Source organism: Hyperoodon ampullatus (genome assembly GCF_949752795.1).
Source record: "Hyperoodon ampullatus genome assembly, chromosome: 18".
Classification (NCBI taxonomy): domain Eukaryota; kingdom Metazoa; phylum Chordata; class Mammalia; order Artiodactyla; family Ziphiidae; genus Hyperoodon; species Hyperoodon ampullatus.
In genome coordinates this window covers 17,780,968-17,799,149 of record NC_136931.1, presented here as the reverse complement: position 1 = coordinate 17,799,149, position 18,182 = coordinate 17,780,968, and the positions used below count along the sequence as shown (strand labels likewise).

The 18,182-nt window shown below is 38.9% G+C and overlaps 1 long non-coding RNA gene across 1 annotated transcript in view; it reads left to right on the top strand.

Annotated features, from left to right (window-relative positions):
* Positions 1-17,263, top strand: part of LOC307065942 — a 58,130-nt gene extending 40,867 nt beyond the window's left edge. Inside the window, exon 3 of the long non-coding RNA XR_013811355.1 lies at positions 16,528-17,263. This is a non-coding gene — a long non-coding RNA (uncharacterized lncRNA). The remainder of the gene's footprint in view (positions 1-16,527) is intronic.
* The last annotated feature ends 919 nt before the right edge of the window (positions 17,264-18,182 follow it).

Genomic DNA, 18,182 nt, shown 5'->3' with positions numbered 1-18,182 from the left:
TAGGTAGAGTCTGCTTTGAATCTAGTCCCAGATATTTATTGGCTGTGACCCTGAGCACAGTTACTTACCCTCTCTGAGCCTCCGTTTCCTCATTTGATTGTAATTTCATGCAATTGTTTGAAGGGTTAAATGAGATAGAATATTTAAAAACTGTATGTGTGTGTTTGAATAAACATGAAAGAAAATGCCTGGAAAGAGACACACTGAGCTATTAAAAGTGGTTAGAATTTAGGGACAGAATTACAGGGCTTCTTTTTGTGCACATATTATATTTCTATTTATTTATTTTAAAAGTTTTAAAATTTATTTATTTTTGGCTGCCTTGGGTCTTCGTTGCTGCATGTGGGCTTTCTCTAGTTGCGGTGAGTGGGGGCTGCTCTTCGTTGCACTGCGTGGGCTTCTCACTGTGCTGGCTTCTCTCGTTAAGGAGCACGGGCTCTAGACGTGCAGGCTTCAGTAGTTGTGGTTCGCAGGCTGTAGAGCGCAGGCTCAGTAGTTGTGTCGCACGGGCTTAGTTGCTCCACGGCATGTGGGATCTTCCCAGACCAGGGATGGAACCTGTGTTCCCTGGATTGGCAGGGGAATTCTTAACCACTGACCCACCAGGGAAGTCCGTATTTTTATTTATTTATTTTAAATTGAAATATAGTTGATTTACAGTGTTGTGTTAATTACTGCTGTACAGCAAAGTGATTCAGTTATACATATATATTCATTCTTTTTTTAAATATTCTTTTCCATTATGGTTTATCATAGGATATTGAATATAGTTCTCTGTGCTATACAGCAGGACCTTGTTGTTTGTCCATTCTCTATATAAAAGCTTACATCTGCCCACCCCAACCTCCCTCCATCCCTTCCCCAACCCCTCCCCTCTTGGCAACCACCAGTCTGTTCTCTATGTCCGTGATTCTGTTTCACAGGTAGGTTCATTTGTGTTATATTTTAGATTCCATGTATAAGTAATATCATATGGTATTTATCCTTCTGACTTACTTCACTTAGTATGATAATCTCTAGTTGCATCCGTGTTGCTGCAAATGGTATTATTTTGTTCTTTTTTATGGCTGAGTAATATTCCATTGTATATATGTACCACATCTTCTTTATCCATTCCTCTGTTTACAGACATTTAGGTTGCTTCCATGTCTTGGCTATTGTGAATAGTGCTGCTATGAACATAGGGATGCATGTATCTTTTTGAATTACAGTTTTGTCTGGATATATGCCCAGGAGTGGGATTGCTGGGTAATATGGTAATTCTATTTTTAGTTTTCTGAGGAACCTCCATACTGTCTTGCACAGTGGCTGCACCAATTTAAATTCCCACCAACAATGTAGGGGGGTTCTACAAGGCCTCTTTTTGGTTTTTGTTTAAATACTTCTGTTTTGTTTGAACTTACTTTAATACACCTTTATTACTTAAAAAAATAATATTATTGGGGAATTATTTAAGATTTACAGAAGACACACAAAAATAGTGCTGAGATTCTTTATACTCCTTACCCCCTTTCCCCTACTGTAACATCTTACATAATCATGGGACATTTGTCAAAACTAAGAAACCAATATTGGTAAATTTCTACTATTAAACTTCAGACTTTGTTCAGACTTTACTGGTTTTCCTCTAATGTCTTTTTGCTGTTCCAGGATCTCTCACACCCACATTGCATTTAGCTGTATCACTTCTTAATTTGGGAACAACAAAAGAGTATATGTTAAAATATATATGTTTCACCCAAATGTAGATGAAAGAGGAGATCAAGAGGATTGAGAATGCCTCTGTCATAAATAACTGTGCAACTTTGAGTCAGGTGCTTCCCCACTCTGGGCCTTAGTTTTCTCATGTATAAAGTAAATGGGTAGGGCAAGAGATTGCTAAGCTCCCTCTCTTTTTTTTTTTGCGGTACGCGGGCCTCTCACTGTTGTGGCCCTCCCGTTGCGGAGCACAGGCTCCGGACGCGCAGGCCCAGTGGCCATGGCTCATGGGCCCAGCTGCTCTGCAGCATGTGGGATCTTCCTGGACCAGGGCACAAACCCGCATCCCCTGCATTGGCAGGCAGATTCTTAACCACTGTGCCACCAGGGAAGCCCCTGAGCTCCCTCTCTTAAGTCCAGGTAACACCGTTTTTCAGCGGAGAAAAAAATCAGGACATTAAAGTGGGTTGCAGAGGCGCTTTTATTTATTTTTTTTTTAACATCTTTATTGGAGTATAATTGCTTGCAGAGGTTCTTTTAAAATACACATCTTGGGCTTCCCTGTTGGCGCAGTTGAGAATCTGCCTGCCAATGCAGGGGACACGGGTTCGATCCCTGGTCCGGGAAGATCCCATATGCTGTGGAGCAGCTAAGCCCGTGTGCCACAACTACTGAGCCTGTGTGCCGCAACTACTAAAGTCTGTGCTCCTAGAGCCCTTGCTCTGCAGCAAGAGAAGCCACCACAATGAGAAGCCTGCGCACCACAACGACCTGCTCACTGCAACTAGAGAAAGCCCACGTGCAGCAACGAAGACCCCATGCAGCCAAAAAATAAATAAATAAAATAAATAAAAATTTAAAATAAATAAATAAAACACACTTCTCAAAATGTTAAAATAGATGCCTTAGCTCCAAGGAGTCCCCTTTGGCCTCATTAAGGAAAGGAACAAACATCTGATCACATCTGCCAACTGGGGACTCACCTGACTCCCGTGGTCACTGGGGATGGAGGTATTTGGTGATCTAACAGGTCTTTTCCATTTCTGTCTACTAGGATGTATTTTTGTTGGAGAGGGAGATTTTGTCCAAATTCTTAGAGAAATAAGAAACATGGTAAATCCTGTATTCTCAATTTGCTTTATTATTTATGACCTCCAGGTCTCTGGTGAGGAGGACAGGACCTGTACTGGGCTCCATTTTTTTACCAGCTGGTTTAGTCTTAAGTTCATGGCAGTCTGCCCAAGCTATGGCAGTTGAGCGAGCTTTAGATAGTAAAAGTCACATCTGATGTCCTTTGCTGCAGACCATTGGCATACACTTATTTATTCAGAATTGTGTCCATGGCAGGCATGTTCCGTCCATGTTTGGCTGAAAGAGCAGGCAATATTGTCACATGCGCAGGGAAGCTTTCCTCATCTACCCCTTAAAGATTAGGTCAGGCCCCTAGTAAATGCATTTGTTGTATGAGTTTTTTTTTAATAATTTTATTTATTTATTTTTGGCTGCACTGGGTCTTCGTTGCTGCGTGCGGGCATCTCATCGTGGTGGCTTCTGTTGTTGTAGAGCAGGGTTTCAGTAGTTGTGGCTCACGGGCTCAGTAGTTGTGGCTCACAGGCTTAGCTGCTCCACAGCATGTGGGATCTTCCCAGACCAGGGCTCAAACCCATGTCCCCTGCATTGGCAGGCGAATTCTTAACCACTGTGCCACCAGGGAAGTCCCATGAGTTTTGTTTTGTTTTGTTTTAATGAGTTTTTTTTTTTTTTTTTTTTTTTTTTTTTTTGCTGTACGCGGGCCTCTCACTGCTGTGGCCTCTCCCGTTGCGGAGCACAGGCTCCGGACACACAGGCTCCGCGGCCATGGCTCGCGGGCCCAGCCGCTCCGCGGCATGTGGGATCTTCCGGGATCGGGGCACGAACCCGTGTCCCCTGCATCGGCAGGCGGACTCTCAACCACTGCGCCACCAGGGAAGCCCCTGTTTTAATGAGTTTTTATGTAAGTGAATTTTCCGGTTTTCTGCAACTTAGCTCTTGGTTTCATTCTGGTTTTGACATCTGTCTACTTAAATCCAGCTCATTCCTTTTATCTACTGCATAGTGCTTCATGATATGACCATTTTATGTTTTATTAGCCACTCTCCTACTGATGAATATTTTAGTTGTTTCTAATTATTATTATTATTTCTGTTACAAACAATACTGCAATGAACATCGTTGAATGTCTCCTTAGGCTTCTCCTTGGTTGCTCTCAAGAGTGGAATTGCTGGGTCATAGAGAATGCCTAAGTTTAATTTCATTGGTTCCTTCCAAAATCATGCCGTAATTTTTTCACCTGTAAAATGAGAGCGATTCAGTGATTTCTAAGGTTTCTTTCCCCCCAGCTCTAAAACGCAATCATTCTGAGACAATAGAGGGGAGAGGCAGACTTTAAACTCTTGGCAGTTATCTCGTATATACTGTGCTCAGTCAGATGCAGCGGAAACAGATAATATCCAGGGTCATGTGTTCCCTGTTGTTCCCTCTCTAGGTCCCTGGGAAGAGAAAACTCCATAAAACACCAGATCAGATTTTCTTTTAATCCTCTAAGTAATGAAGTGGATAAAAGTTTCTGACAGTGGAAAACTCCAATTATTCAATTACATTAAAATAAATCTGTCACTAGACTTGGAAACTCAAGCTTTGCCTGCTCAGAGAATTATAAAAGTAAAAAGGTTTCCATGCTATGCACAATTTTTCTAACTTGCCCTGCGTGACTGTGATTTAGAGTCATTTTACCCACTCACACCTGCTGTTACCCAACTGTTAATATCAATGCAATGAATGACAAAATAGTTTGTAAGAGGAACCCTATCTAATTCAAATAAATACCTTACTTCTATTTATTTTGAACGTGTCCATTGTCTCTGGGCAGTAACCTCAGTTCAGGATATCAGAATACCACGTGTGCAGGCAAGTATACATTATATTCCTTAGAAATTAAAGATACAATAGACATTGATATCTTGGCCATGACTCATGTCCTCATGACTCCAAGCTCATGAGAGGGCTTTAAGGCACTGATCAGAGTGGGGGATATTATTAGGACAGTATGGGCTTTTCCATCACCTATTTAATTGTAGTTACTCAGTACTGGGGATTATATTAAGAAGAACATATATAAAAATGCATAAGATGATAGCTCAGTGTTGATTCTGTACTGACATTACCTCCAGATATTAGGATTATGTCTGCTAAAAACAAAACTTTAGAACAAGACAAAAATGATTTGGTGGTTTCCCTCCCATTATAGATTTGCTTATTACAAAATCTTTGGAAATTATGATAGAAAAGCAGAAGGAAGAATAAAAGGATGATCACTATTACTATTTTGGTGTAGTTCCTTCCCATTTTTTAAAGAAATTCTTTTGTGTTTTGAGAAATTTCAAAAATACACAAAAGTACAAAAAGTAACAAAATAAAAACCAGACCTATATTCTGACTGCTAACTCAGAAATAACCATTAACATTTTGTAATATTTGCTACCAATCTTTGTTTTGTTTGTTTCTTTATTGAAAGAAAGATTGAAAATAAAGCTAAAAGCTGATTTAACCACCATCCCCTATCATGAGGTTGGAATTTTCCCTTCCAGTTCATTCTTTTTTTTTTTTTTTTAAATATTTATTTATTTATTTATTTATTTGGCTGTTCCGGGTCTTAGTTGCGGCATGCGGGATCTTCGTTGCAGTGTGCAGGGTCTTTTAGTTGCAGCATGCAGACTCTTTAGTTGCAGCATGCAGGCTCTCAGTTGCAGCATGCGGGATCTAGTTCCCTGACCAGGGATCGAACCCTGGCCCCTTGCAGTAGGAGCTCAGAGTCTTAACCACTAGACCACCAGGGAAGTACCCAGTTCATTCTTTTTTTTTTTAATTTTATTTTTATTTACTTACTATTTTTTTTGACTGTGCTGGGTTTTCATTGCCGCATGCGGACTTTCTCTAGTTGCGACCAGTGGGGGCTACTCTTCGTTGCAGTGCGTGGGCTTCTCATTGCGGTGGCTCCCTTGTTGTGGAGCACGGGCTCTAGAGTGCACGGGCTTCAGTAGATGCGGTGTGTGGACTCAGTAGTTGTGGCTCGTGGGCTGTAGAGCGCAGGCTCAGTAGTTGTGGTGCACAGGCTTAGTTGCTCCGCGGCATGTGGGATCTTCCCAGACCAGGGCTTGAACCCGTGTCCCCTGCATTGGCAGGTGGATTCTTAACCACTGCACCCCCAGGGAAGCCCCCTTAGTTCATTCTTGAATATGTGTGTGTGTGTGTAAGTGTATATGTACAGAGATACATATATATAGAGAGATACATACGTATATTTTATATCAACAATATATGGTATTCTTTTGAGTGGCTTTTAAAAAATTTATTCCTAGTTATAGGTTTTTAAAAAATTTCTGGCGACATATAGTGTTGCTTCAGTGTATCGATACTGATACTACAGCATTGTTCTTTATCTTAATATCCATCTTGAGGAATAGGAATACTGAGCAGGATAGGAGAATAAAACCTCCGTTCTCTCATCTGTAAAATGGGAGCAGTAATAGTATCTGCCTCAGAGTGGATGTGATGATTGATGAGATTTAATGATAATATGAATATCGAAAACTCACTCTGTGCCTGGCACACGTGCTCCCTGCCATTTCCCTCCAGCACTGAGAGCTCTCCAGCTGTTTGATGAGGTTCCAGTCCAACTACTAATTATGTGACCTTCAGCCGCATACCTGAGCCTCACTTTTCTCATATTTATAATGCAGATCATAATAATATATATCTCTAGGTTGTTGTGACAATGACATGAGATAATAATGTGCCTTGCATGGGACCTGGAATATTGTAAACACTAAGGAACTGACAGCTATTATTATTATTATTACTATCTCCTTATCCTTTAAAATGAAAACTTTTTTTTTTATTGGAGTATAGTTGATTTACAATGTTGTGTTACTTTCAGGTGTACAGCAAAGTGAATCAGTTATACATATACATATATCCACTCTTTTTTAGATTCTTTTCCCATATAGGCCATTACAGAGTATTGAGTAGAGTTCCCTGTGCTATACAGTAGGTGCTTACTAGTTATCTATTTTATATATAGTAGTGTGTATATGTCAATCCCAATCTTCCAATTTATCCCTCCTCCCACCTTGTCCCGTGGTAACCATAAGTTTGTTTTCTACATCTGTAACTCTATTTCTGTTTTGTAGATAAGTTCATTTGTACCCTTTTTTTAGATTCCACATATAAGCAATATCATATGATATTTGTCTTTCTCTGTCTGACTTATCTCACTCAGTATGACAATCTGTAGGTCCATCCATGTTGCTGCAAATGGCATTATTTCGTTCTTTTATTATTATTATTACACTATCTCCTTATTCTTTAAAATGAAAACTTGATCCTGCTTAACCAATCTTAACAGCTGAAAATAAATCCATGGAAAAAAACGTTCCATGGTCAAATGAGTTTGGGAAACCCTGTCTATTCTAGCCAGCCCTTGATTCACAGTGCATAGTAAGATATCAAAAGTAAACCAGTCCAAGGGAAAAAGAGTTTTAACCCAACATTTCCAAACATACTTGATCACAAAACTCTTTTGTTCCACTAACATCTATAAACATCCCAAAGAAGTAATGTCCTATGTGGAGCACATTTTGAGTATTGGTTTAAGGTATGACTCCCTCAGATTACATAAATGCATCTGAACTGAGGGCCTTCTTTTTGTGTCTACTCAAGAAAGCCCAATTCACTCAAGAAAGCTTAGCTGGCTACTCCAAAATCTCTGATGTAAGAACACTGGCATAAATTAGAATATGTGTGGATAACCATTTACTAATTCCCAGATTCTCAGACAGTTTTGAGTACCCTACAGATTACTGGTCCTGTAACAAAGAGCTTTCCTTACTTATTTTAGAGGCAGTTGTCCGTTCATCATTCACATGTTGGACAGAGTTTTGTGACCTAGGAGCAAATCTCTGTATAATGGATGAAACCCTCCTTACCCAAGGCTTGGCTTTCAAGTCTGAGGTTTTTCAAATGTCCTTGAGACACCATAAACCATGGCAAAGACAAGCTATGGATAGGGAGGAGATATTTGCAATACATATAACCAACAATGAATTTGTATCCAGACTATGTGGAAGACTAACAAAAGACAAACAACCCAAATGAAGAAAAAAAGAAAAGACCCAAGGAAAGAAACAGGAGAAGACCTTTAATGGTCAATAAATATCTGAAAAAATGTTCAAACTCATTAGTAGTAAGAAAATGCAAATTCAAACAATGAGATACATATATGTAGTAAAAGTATAAAACCAAGCATGGGATGACACACTCCAACTTCAGAATAGTGGTTACTATAGGGAGAGAAAAAGGAAAAAAGGATGGGAAAGGAGACTTCAGTGTTATATATAATGTCTTCTGTCTTCCTAAAAAATATGGAGAAATATAGGGAAAAGTTGAATTTGTTAAATCTGAGTGATGGATACATGGCATCTATTTCCTGCATATTTGAAATATTTCCTATTTTAAAATAAACAAAAGAAAAACTTCACCTTGATTATATTAATGCCACTTTGTAAGACATCACTTTATAAAAATATTTTCTTCAGTTTCAAGTATTATTTTTATTTCATTTCTTTCATTTATTGATTTTGCTCTTTGATCAAGACTTGTCTGGAATAGTTTGTAGACTGTATTAAGTTCGTATTAAGGCTTTGCTTAATAGTTGTTGCCTTTTTCCTTTTTTAAAAAACTGGGCATGGATTTAAATGAACTTGACAATAATATCTAGACGTATCAGTTAGGACTCAATAAGCTTGCAAGTAACAGAAAAATCATTTCAAACAGGCTTAAGGTGGAATTTTATTTGGCCATGTAATTGGAAAGCTCTGGGTTGCAGGGGAGCTGGTCAGGCTTCAAGCATCAATGGATCCAGCATTTTAAATGATGACATCTATTCCCACTTTCTAGTTTTTCAATATTACAAATAATGTTGCAATAAGCATGTTATTGCATGCTTATATACATGAGTAAGAGTTTCTCAAATCTAGAAGGGGAATTGCTAAGTCAAGAGTATAGACATTTCTGACTTTCCAACCACTATTGCCAAATTTCTACCCAAAGTGAGGGGTTTGTTTGTTCATTTGCTTATTTTTTGTTTTGTCAATTTATACTTCCACCAGCATCAGCAGTGTATGAAAGTTCTCATTTCCTTTCCTTTCGTCCTAATTGAATTTAGAATTTTAAGGTCCCTAAATGTTTCTACTCTTCAGCCAGGTGAACAAGGTCAACATCAATATCATAAATCATGTTGATATGTACCCTTGATATGATGTGATGGAAATGGCACTTTAGCTCTGTGGACTTCCTCTAAAAAATACATTGCCCCACTCTAATTACAAGAAAAACATCAGGCAAATTCCAGTAGAGGGGTAACCTACAGTATACCTGTCCAGCATTTCTCAAAACTGTCAAGGTCATCAAAAACAAGGAAAGTCTGAGAAAATGTCAAGCCAAGAGAAACTAAGGAGACATAAGGACCACATGTAAAGTAGTATCCTGGATGGGAGATCCTGGAACACATAAAGGACATTAGGTAAACTAAGGAAATCTGGATAAACTGTGGACTTCAATGAATACTGATGTGTCAATATTGGTGCATTAATTGTAACAATGTACCACACTTATAAGATGTTAACATACAGGGAACCTGGGCATGAGGTATATGGAAACTACTATTTTCTCAGATTTTCTGTAAATCTAAAAGTATTTCAAAATATAAGGTCTATTAATTTTCTTCTATTCCTGAAGTTATTTGATTGTTATTTTAATTTTCATTCCTCTAGTTACTGGTGAGGTTGAGCATCTTCTCATATATTTATTGACTATCCAGGATTCTCTTTGATGAATTTCTTGTTCACAACCTTTGCCTTTTTTTAAAAATGTGTTATTTGTTTTTTTTAAATGTTTGTTGGAATTTATATATATTCAGTGTATTAATCTTTTGTTGGGTCATCTATTAATTTTATTGTGTTGAGTTGCAAATATCTTCAGTTTGTAAGTATCCTTTGATATTTTCTATGGTATATTATCGTATTATATTTATATGGTCTTATATTAATATGGCAGATATTTAAAATTTTAATGTTATCAAGTGCTTTTCTTTTTTTAATTTATTAGTTTAATTAATTTATTTATTTTTGCCTGCGTTGGGTCTTCGTTGCTGTGTGCATGGGCTTTCTCTAGTTGCAGTGAGCGGGGGCTCCTCTTCGTTGCGGTGCGTGGGCTCCTCATCGCGGTGGCTTCTGTAGTTGCGGAGCACAGGCTCTAGGCGCGTGGGGTTCAGTAGTCCTGGTACGCAGCCTCAGTAGTTGCAGCTCATGGGCTCTAGAGTGCAGACTCAGTTGTTGCGGCGCACGCACTTAGCTGCTCCGCGGCATGTGGGATCTTCCCGGACCAGGGCTCGAACCCGTGTCCCCTGCCTTGGCAGGCGGATTCTTAACCACTGCGCCACCAGGGAAGCCCGAAGTGCTTTTCTTTATCTTTGTACTTTTGAGTCTTGTGTAGAAAATCTTTCCCTATTCTGATGTCACAAAGATATTCCTTGTTCTCTTCTAACAATTTTTACAGGTTACGTTTTTACCGTAAATATTTTTAATCCACTTGGAATTTCTTTTTTTTTTCTTTTTTTAAGTCATCAGTTTTATACACATCACTGTATACATGTCAATCCCAACCACCCAATTCATCACACTGGAATTTCTTTTTATCTAGTGTAAGGTAGGAAACAAATTGATTTTATTTTTTGCATTAGTAGCTAATTGTTCCAGCATCATTTATTGAGTTTTTAATCTTTTCCCACTGATTTATAATGCGATTTCTATTTTATGCCAAGTTTCCATACGTATTTCAGCTGTTTCTGGGCCATTTGTCTCTTTAATCTGTTTGTCTATCCCTAAACAAAAGTCAAATTGTTTTTTAAATATGGCTTTATGATAAATTTTTCTTATCTGGTCTGGTAAGTCAAGTTCCCTCCTCCTTGTTTTTTTCCCTCAAAATAATCTTGGCTATTTTGGGCATACTTGTTCTTTCATGTGAAATTTAAGATCATTTTATCAAGAGCCATAAAACGGCCTTTTGGAATTTTGATTATTACAATGAATTTCTAGACTAACTAACATTACAGACTAATGAATTTGTAGCCTAAATTATAGATTAATATTGAGTCCTTCTATTCACTAACAAAGTGTAGTCTGTGTTTACCTAAGTCGTCTTTTATATCCTTCAGTGTTTTGTAAATTTCTTCTTAAAAGTCTTGTCCATCTTTTTTTTTTTTTATTCATGGGTATCTCATAGTTTTTGTTGCTCTTATTATATTTTTTATCATTAACAACACTCTTGATTTTTGGATGTTGTTTTTACCAGCAAGTTGCTGAACTATTCTGATGTTTTTCTTGGACTTCCTACATAGACAACCATTTCAACTGCGAATAACAAAGATTTTTCTGTATTATTTTTGAATCCTTATTCCTCTTTTTTATTTTTTCTTATTGCATTGGGTTGGACTTCTAGGACGATGTTTAATAGCACAGAAAGGAAAACATCTTTGTCTTGTTTCATATTTTTATGAAATGTTTCTAATTTTTCAGCACTAACCATGATGTTTGCTGTAAGTTTGCTGTTGGTTTTTGGTAGATAGTTGTCTCCCATTATCTGTTTTATTCTTACAGTGATAGAACCCCAGATTTTTAGCTGATCATATAGCTACCCGAAATGCATACTATATTTCTCAGCTTCCCTTGCAGTTAGTAGATGTGATTATCTCTAAGCGTCAGCCAAGAAGATATAACTATGTATCACACAGGGGTGGTACATGTCCTTGAAGGAAAGGGGAAATGCTCTCCCCCTTCCTTTTCCTCCTCCTTTCTGTTGACAGGTATACCTTCTTCTTCTTCTTCTATTTATTTATTTGGTTGCGCCGGGTCTTAGTTGCAGCAGGTATGCTCCTTAGCTCTGTGGCTCTCAGGCTCCTTATTTGTGGTATGCGAACTCTTAGTTGCGGCATGCATGTGGGATCTAGTTCCCTGACCAGGGATCGAACCTGGGCCCCCTGCATTGGGAGCGCAGTCTCTTAACCACTGCACCACCAGGGAAGTCCCGACAGGTGTATCTCCTTGTTAGCTGATCTTTTGATGATCTTGGAGCTGTCATGCTAGCCAGGATCGCCCAGATTCACATGAGTAAGAAATAAACTCTTATCTTGTTTGAGCCACTGTTTCTGTTTTGTCATTTGCAGGTAAGTTTATCCTAATTAAACCTTTATTTGATAAGAGAAATTCCCTTTTATTCCTAGTTTGCTTAGAGCTTTTGTTTTACATCACGACTGAGTAATGAATACTACACAATGTTTTTTCTCCATTGATTGAGATGATCGTAATTTTGTCTCCTTTACAATATTCTTTCCACCTCACCTATAACATTTGTTTACCTTGTAACTTGTTTCTAACCAGGATAGGAAGATTGATTTTATTATTCTAGAACATAGATTAGAAAGATATGTTTCCTGCCTAATTATAAATATTTTGAAAGTTGGATGAGAATAAACTGATTAAGGGGCATAGAACTCACTGTTAACATGGGATGAATTTCTTTAAATTGATTTGCCCATGTAATTAAAAACTTTAAAGAAATAGAAAGGAAAAAGATAAGACAAAGAGGAAAGACAATTCTTTATACATTTAAAATTTTATTTCAAATGATGTATTATGAATAACAGGAATTTTAAAAAGAAAAATCTGTAAAGCTGCCATCTCGGTGTAAGTATTCTTATTGTTGCCTACTATCTTTCAGTGCTTGTTCGTATACTGTTGGTTTTTGCGCTTATGATTTTAGTATAGAGACATTTTTTGCATTTTGAAAAGCTACTTACTTTTATAAAGTTTAGGTCCTTTAAGTTTCCATGTAAGAATAAACTACTGAACAACAATAAAAGTTCATAGAATAAGTGTCCCTTCCCACCTGAGTCACAGAATAAAAGAACTTATAGAACTGAAAGGAATTTTTTAACCTCATCTTTTGAAGGTTGATTTAAGTATTTTTTTCTATAAGATATTTATTTTATGGCAGGTTTGATAGAGTGCTCTCAAATCTTTAAATTCTTATATTTAGAATTATATTTATGCTGTCCAGTCTTTGTGACAAACTCAGTTTAGGAAAGCCTGAATTTTTCAACACTTCATCAATTACAATAACCATTACTGATGACATTTGTGTTACAATATTACACTTCACAAAGTGCTTTTTCACAATTTAGCTCATTTTTTCCCTGTAATAACACTGTGAATGACAAAGGTACTATTATAAACCCATTTTGCAGAAGAGGAGATTGAGGCTTCAGAGTGTTTAAGAGATTTATGCATTTAATAAGTGGCAGATTAGAGACTCAAAACAAAATATTCTGCTTTTCCATCTGCACTAATCGTTTTTGAGCTCCACCAAATCAGATAATGCCAGCCTTTTTTCAGTTTAGAGTAGAACAATAATTAATTAATGGGCCAAACTTTCTCAGTTAAAAATTTTTCTCTGGGCTTCCCTGGTGGCGCAGTGGTTGAGAGTCCGCCTGCTGATGCAGGGGACATGGGTTTGTGCCCCGGTCCGGGAAGATCCCACATGCCGCGGAGCGGCTGGGCCCGTGAGCCATGGCCGCTGAGCCTGCACATCTGGAGTCTGTACTCCGCAACGGGAGAGGCCACAACAGTGAGAGGCCCACGTACCGCCAAAAAAAAAAAAATTTTTTTTCTCTGATGTGTTTTTCTTTTTTTAAAAAATAAATTTATTTATTTATTTATTTGTTTATTTATTTTTGGCTGCATTGGGTCTTCTTTGCTGCCCGCGGGCTTTCTCTAGTTGTGGTGAGCGGGGGCTACTCTTTGCTGCAGTCCGCGGGCTTCTCATCGTGGTGGCTTCTCTTATTGCAGAGCACGGGCTCTAGGCGCACAGGCTTCAGTAGTTGTGGCAGGTGGGCTTCAGTAGTTGTGGCTTGTGGGCTCTAGAGCGCAGGCTCAGTAGTTGTGGCACACAGGCTTAGTTGCTCTGCGGCATGTAGGATCTTCCCGGACCCGTGCTCGAACCCGTGTCCCCTGCATTGGCAGGCGGACTCTGAACCACTGCGCCACCAGGGAACTCCCTGATGTGTTTTTCTTAACTGGATACCCCATGCTTGTCTGCACTAGATGCTGGAATAGGATGGTTTCTGATGTAGCATGAAGTTATGTGTTTTGTGATTTTAAGTTTCCCTATCAGCATTTCTGCAGTGTTTTGCAGAGAGCTCGGATTTCCAGGTGTTGAGCCACAGGAATATATTTTTAAATCGTTGCATTATGTTATGCTGAGTAAGCCCTCGAACCTGCAAGCCAAACACATTTTAGGTCCCAAAATAATGGTGAAAAGCTACTATGGACTTGCTTCATTCTCTCCTATTTCATACATTGTTTTTCCTTACTGCTCATCAAAGTAAAACTTATCAAGGGGTATATCCAAGGGAAATAATTAAGAAAAGGCTATAAATACAGATTTGCTACAAGGATGATCATCTCAGTGGTATTTACAAACGTTTTCAAGAAAGGAAATAAACTAAATGACAAAAGTAAGTGATTGGCCTGCCTGCCAATGCAGGGGACACAGGTTCCAGCCCTGGTCGGGGTAGATCCTATGTGCAGCGGATCAACTAAGCCTGTGAGCCACAACTACTGAGCCTGCACTCTAGAGCCTGCGAGCCACAACTACTGAGCCCATGTGCTACAACTACTGAAGCCCGCACGCCTAGAGCCCGTGCTCCACAACAGGAGAAGCCACCGCAATGAGAAGCCCGTGCACCACAATGGAGAGTAGCCCCCGCTCGCCACAACTAGAGAAAGCCCATGTGCAGCAATGAAGACCAATGCAGCCAAAAATAAATAAATAAATAAATAAATAAAATAAGAATCATAAAAAAAAGTGATTGGCTAATAAATTAAGATTGATTCTACAGTCAAGTACTCCTTTGCCATCACACATTATTAAAATACTCCTTTGCCATCACACATTATTAAAAATATTTATTGATGTGTACTGATGTCCACAGTTACATCAGGAAGGCAGGATAATAGTATACATAGTGTAGTCAATTTTTGTATATAGAATGCAAATATACATAGAAAATTTCCAGGAAGATATATGGTAAGTGATCGTCTCTATGTGGTGGTTTAGGAGTTTTTGACTAATTGTTATTTATTACTTTCTTATTTATATTTTCTGCTATTATTTTTGGTTTTTACGATGAACACATATTGTTTTAGCAGTATAAAACCCCCACATAACTTTTTTTTTAATTAAAAAAAAGAAACAATCCACTCAGCCCTGTATAAAGCATTGGCGAACATGTTACCTACTACGTTCTGTGAACTTAGAGAGTGAAGGGGGAGGACATGGCTGTGTACAGAATTTAATTTAGATATAAGAAGAATTTCCTGAAGGTAAGACCTTTAATCTGTTAAAATGGTAAGGGTCTAGAGAATTCCCTGGTGGTCCAGTGGTTAGGACTTGGTGCTTTCACTGCGTGGGCCCGGGTTCGATTTGATCCCTAGTCAGGGAACTAAGATCCTGCAAGCCACGTGGCAAAAAAAACACAAAAAACAAAAAACAGTAAGGGTCTAGGTGAAACACTTAGGTGAAGGGAGGTGATTAGGGTGCTGATTCCTGAGGCTGACCTGAATGTACAATGCTGGAGAGGATTTACAGGTAGAAAATCAAAGGCTTTCTAAAGCTGGCTTCCTAGGATACAAATTTCCTTGGTAATGACCCTGAGATGCAGTCAGTTAACAAGCATGCATTGAGGACAGGAGTTCTGAGGAGAGAAAAGACATAGAAATTCAGATTTCAATTATTCATTCATTCAGCCATTATTGATTGCTCTCCACAAACACCGCATTGTGCTAAGTGTTGGGCTCTGTTCTTTACGAGTTTACAATTTAGTTGGAGAGACAAAAGATGAGGCTCTAAATCATTTGAGAAGTACTGGAAACTATGAAGGAAAAATCAGAGAACTTAGTTCAATGAAAGAAGACATCAGAATAGTTGAGATGGGTGGGAATAGGCTTCCTGAAGATTGAAATTTAAAAGTTGAAGTTTCACAGAAGAGAAAATAAATGTGAAGGGTTTTTTGACTAACAATCTGATATCTCACGTGTATCTACGGTCTTTTCATTTATGAGATGTACCGCTACTTCTCCAAAATTTGAGATTTTTAAAATGTGCTCCCTTTATGCAAAATATTTAGCTCTTTTGCATTAAGAAAGGATTAGAGGGAATTCCCTGGCGGTCCAGTGGTTAGGACTCTGCGCTTTCACTGCCCAAGGTGCGGGTTCAATCTCTTGTCAGGGAACTAAGATCCCACAAGCCGCATGGCACGGTGAAAAAAGAAAAAAGGATTAGGTAATACAAAGTAGAAAGAAGATTAGAATTACAGAATTTCAGAGAGGGAGGTTACCTTTGCTATTATGCAGTCTGCAGCAGGCGCTGTAATTGTCTGTAAATGTCTACCCAACATCTGTTCTCCCCCTCTTCCTTGCCACCTGACCCCCAATTGTGTTCAGAGAGCATCAGTGTAGCCATCTAATGTACCTACACATTTCCCAGCCTTCTTTTAGCTGGGATGACCATATGACACAATCCTGCCCAGTGACATGTAAGTAGAACCCACCGTGTGGGTGTTCCAGGGACCAGATTTGTTCCTTTTGCCCTTTACCCTTCCATTTTCCTCTCTCCTAGAATGCAGACAGGATGCCTGGAGGTGACAGCCATCTTACAAACATGAGAACAAGGGCCCAAATCTCAAACCTTAGCAGAGGAGAAAGCCTGGGTGCCTGATGGCATCGTGGGATTTCAAGACTAGCCCTGGATTGCCTAATCCAGACTCCTTGCACGAGAAAAATAAAACCTGTGAGCCACTGGTGTGTGTTACTAGCATCCAAACACAATGCCTGCCTGATAAATAATCTAACCCACTTATTTCACAGAGAGGAGACAAAGGCCCAAGAAAAGTTCCATAAACTTGGGCAGATTGTATCAAGTTAAGACGTTCTCACTTTGAAGTGACAGAAAACCCAATCCCAAACCTCTTAAGAGAAAAAAAAAAAAAAAAGGAATTTATCAATTCAGATCATTGAAGTCAGGCGTGACTTCCTCCAGAGACTCAAATGACTTTTTCAGGTTCTGTTTTTCCTCTCTCTCCACCTCTTGGCAATGCTTCCTCTGCTCCCTCCACTTCAGACAGGCTCTTTCCTCTTTGTGGTGAGGTGTTGCCAGCTGCTCCAGCCTTACCCCACCCAGGATTAAGTCCAGAGGGAAAGCCAAAACTCCTCCCTGGAGGAAAGTCACACTACTCAGGAGAAGTGTGACTGCCTGCTGGGCATTCCAAAAGTGCACATCCTCTGCTTAGTATGTGCTTAGAACTAGAACTTAGAGGACTCCTGGTTCCGAGTCAGTTCACTTGCCACTTCATCAAATAGCCTCTGATAGACTTATCATAAACAGGTGTGTGCATCCATGAGAAATACATATCTGTCAGATATTTCCTTGGATCATGTGATTACATGCTCCTTGGGTAGGTTTTGACCACTGAGGTATGTGAACACTGCAGAGAAAATACCAAGTCTATCTAGAAGCAATGAGAACTCTAAAGGTGGCCCCCAACTCTGCAGACGAAGTCAGATTTGGGGCTGAGGGTGAACCTGCTCAAGAGCAGTGATACAGGTTACATCTTCCTCTTTCCCTCTGGAGGGAAATCTACTAGATCAACCCTCCATGGGTTTTTCTCTCTGTTTTTCTCTTCCTGAATTTCCCCCCTTTTCATATCTCTTGCACCCAAAAAGGATACTTATTTAATAACTATAAAGGGCAGATGATCTATTTGTTCCCTATGGCTCCAGTTCAGACAATCAGGGCTAAGTTCAGAGTTCCCTTAGCCTGTTTTTTACCTGGCTTTTAAATGCTTTTGGTCTAGGCCTTACAGAGTAAACCTTAGGTCCATTATTACCCAAGTCTTCCGTGAATGGATGGTTTGCAAACTGATCCTCTTTAAAGACATCATGGCGCTTTTTATTTCCACAAGCCTTTTTTTTTCTTTTTTTCGGAAGAATTGTTGGCCTTTAGGATTCTTGAAATTCTTCCATATGCAGTTACTCTGAAAGCAAGCATTTAAAGGCTTAAATGTTAATGCTGAAGTATGTTTAGAGTGAAAATTGGGAATGCAAGCTCATGTAGATTTGTTTCTTATCAGTTTACTCTTTTACTGAGTTTCAGCAAGTTGTGTTTACTTGGATTTCCTACTGGTAGGAAGTAAATCCAGGATAATTTCTTTTCTGGTTAGAGTTTTTGCTGCTCTAGATAACTAAGTATAAAGTCTCTTGGGGTGATTCATGTTT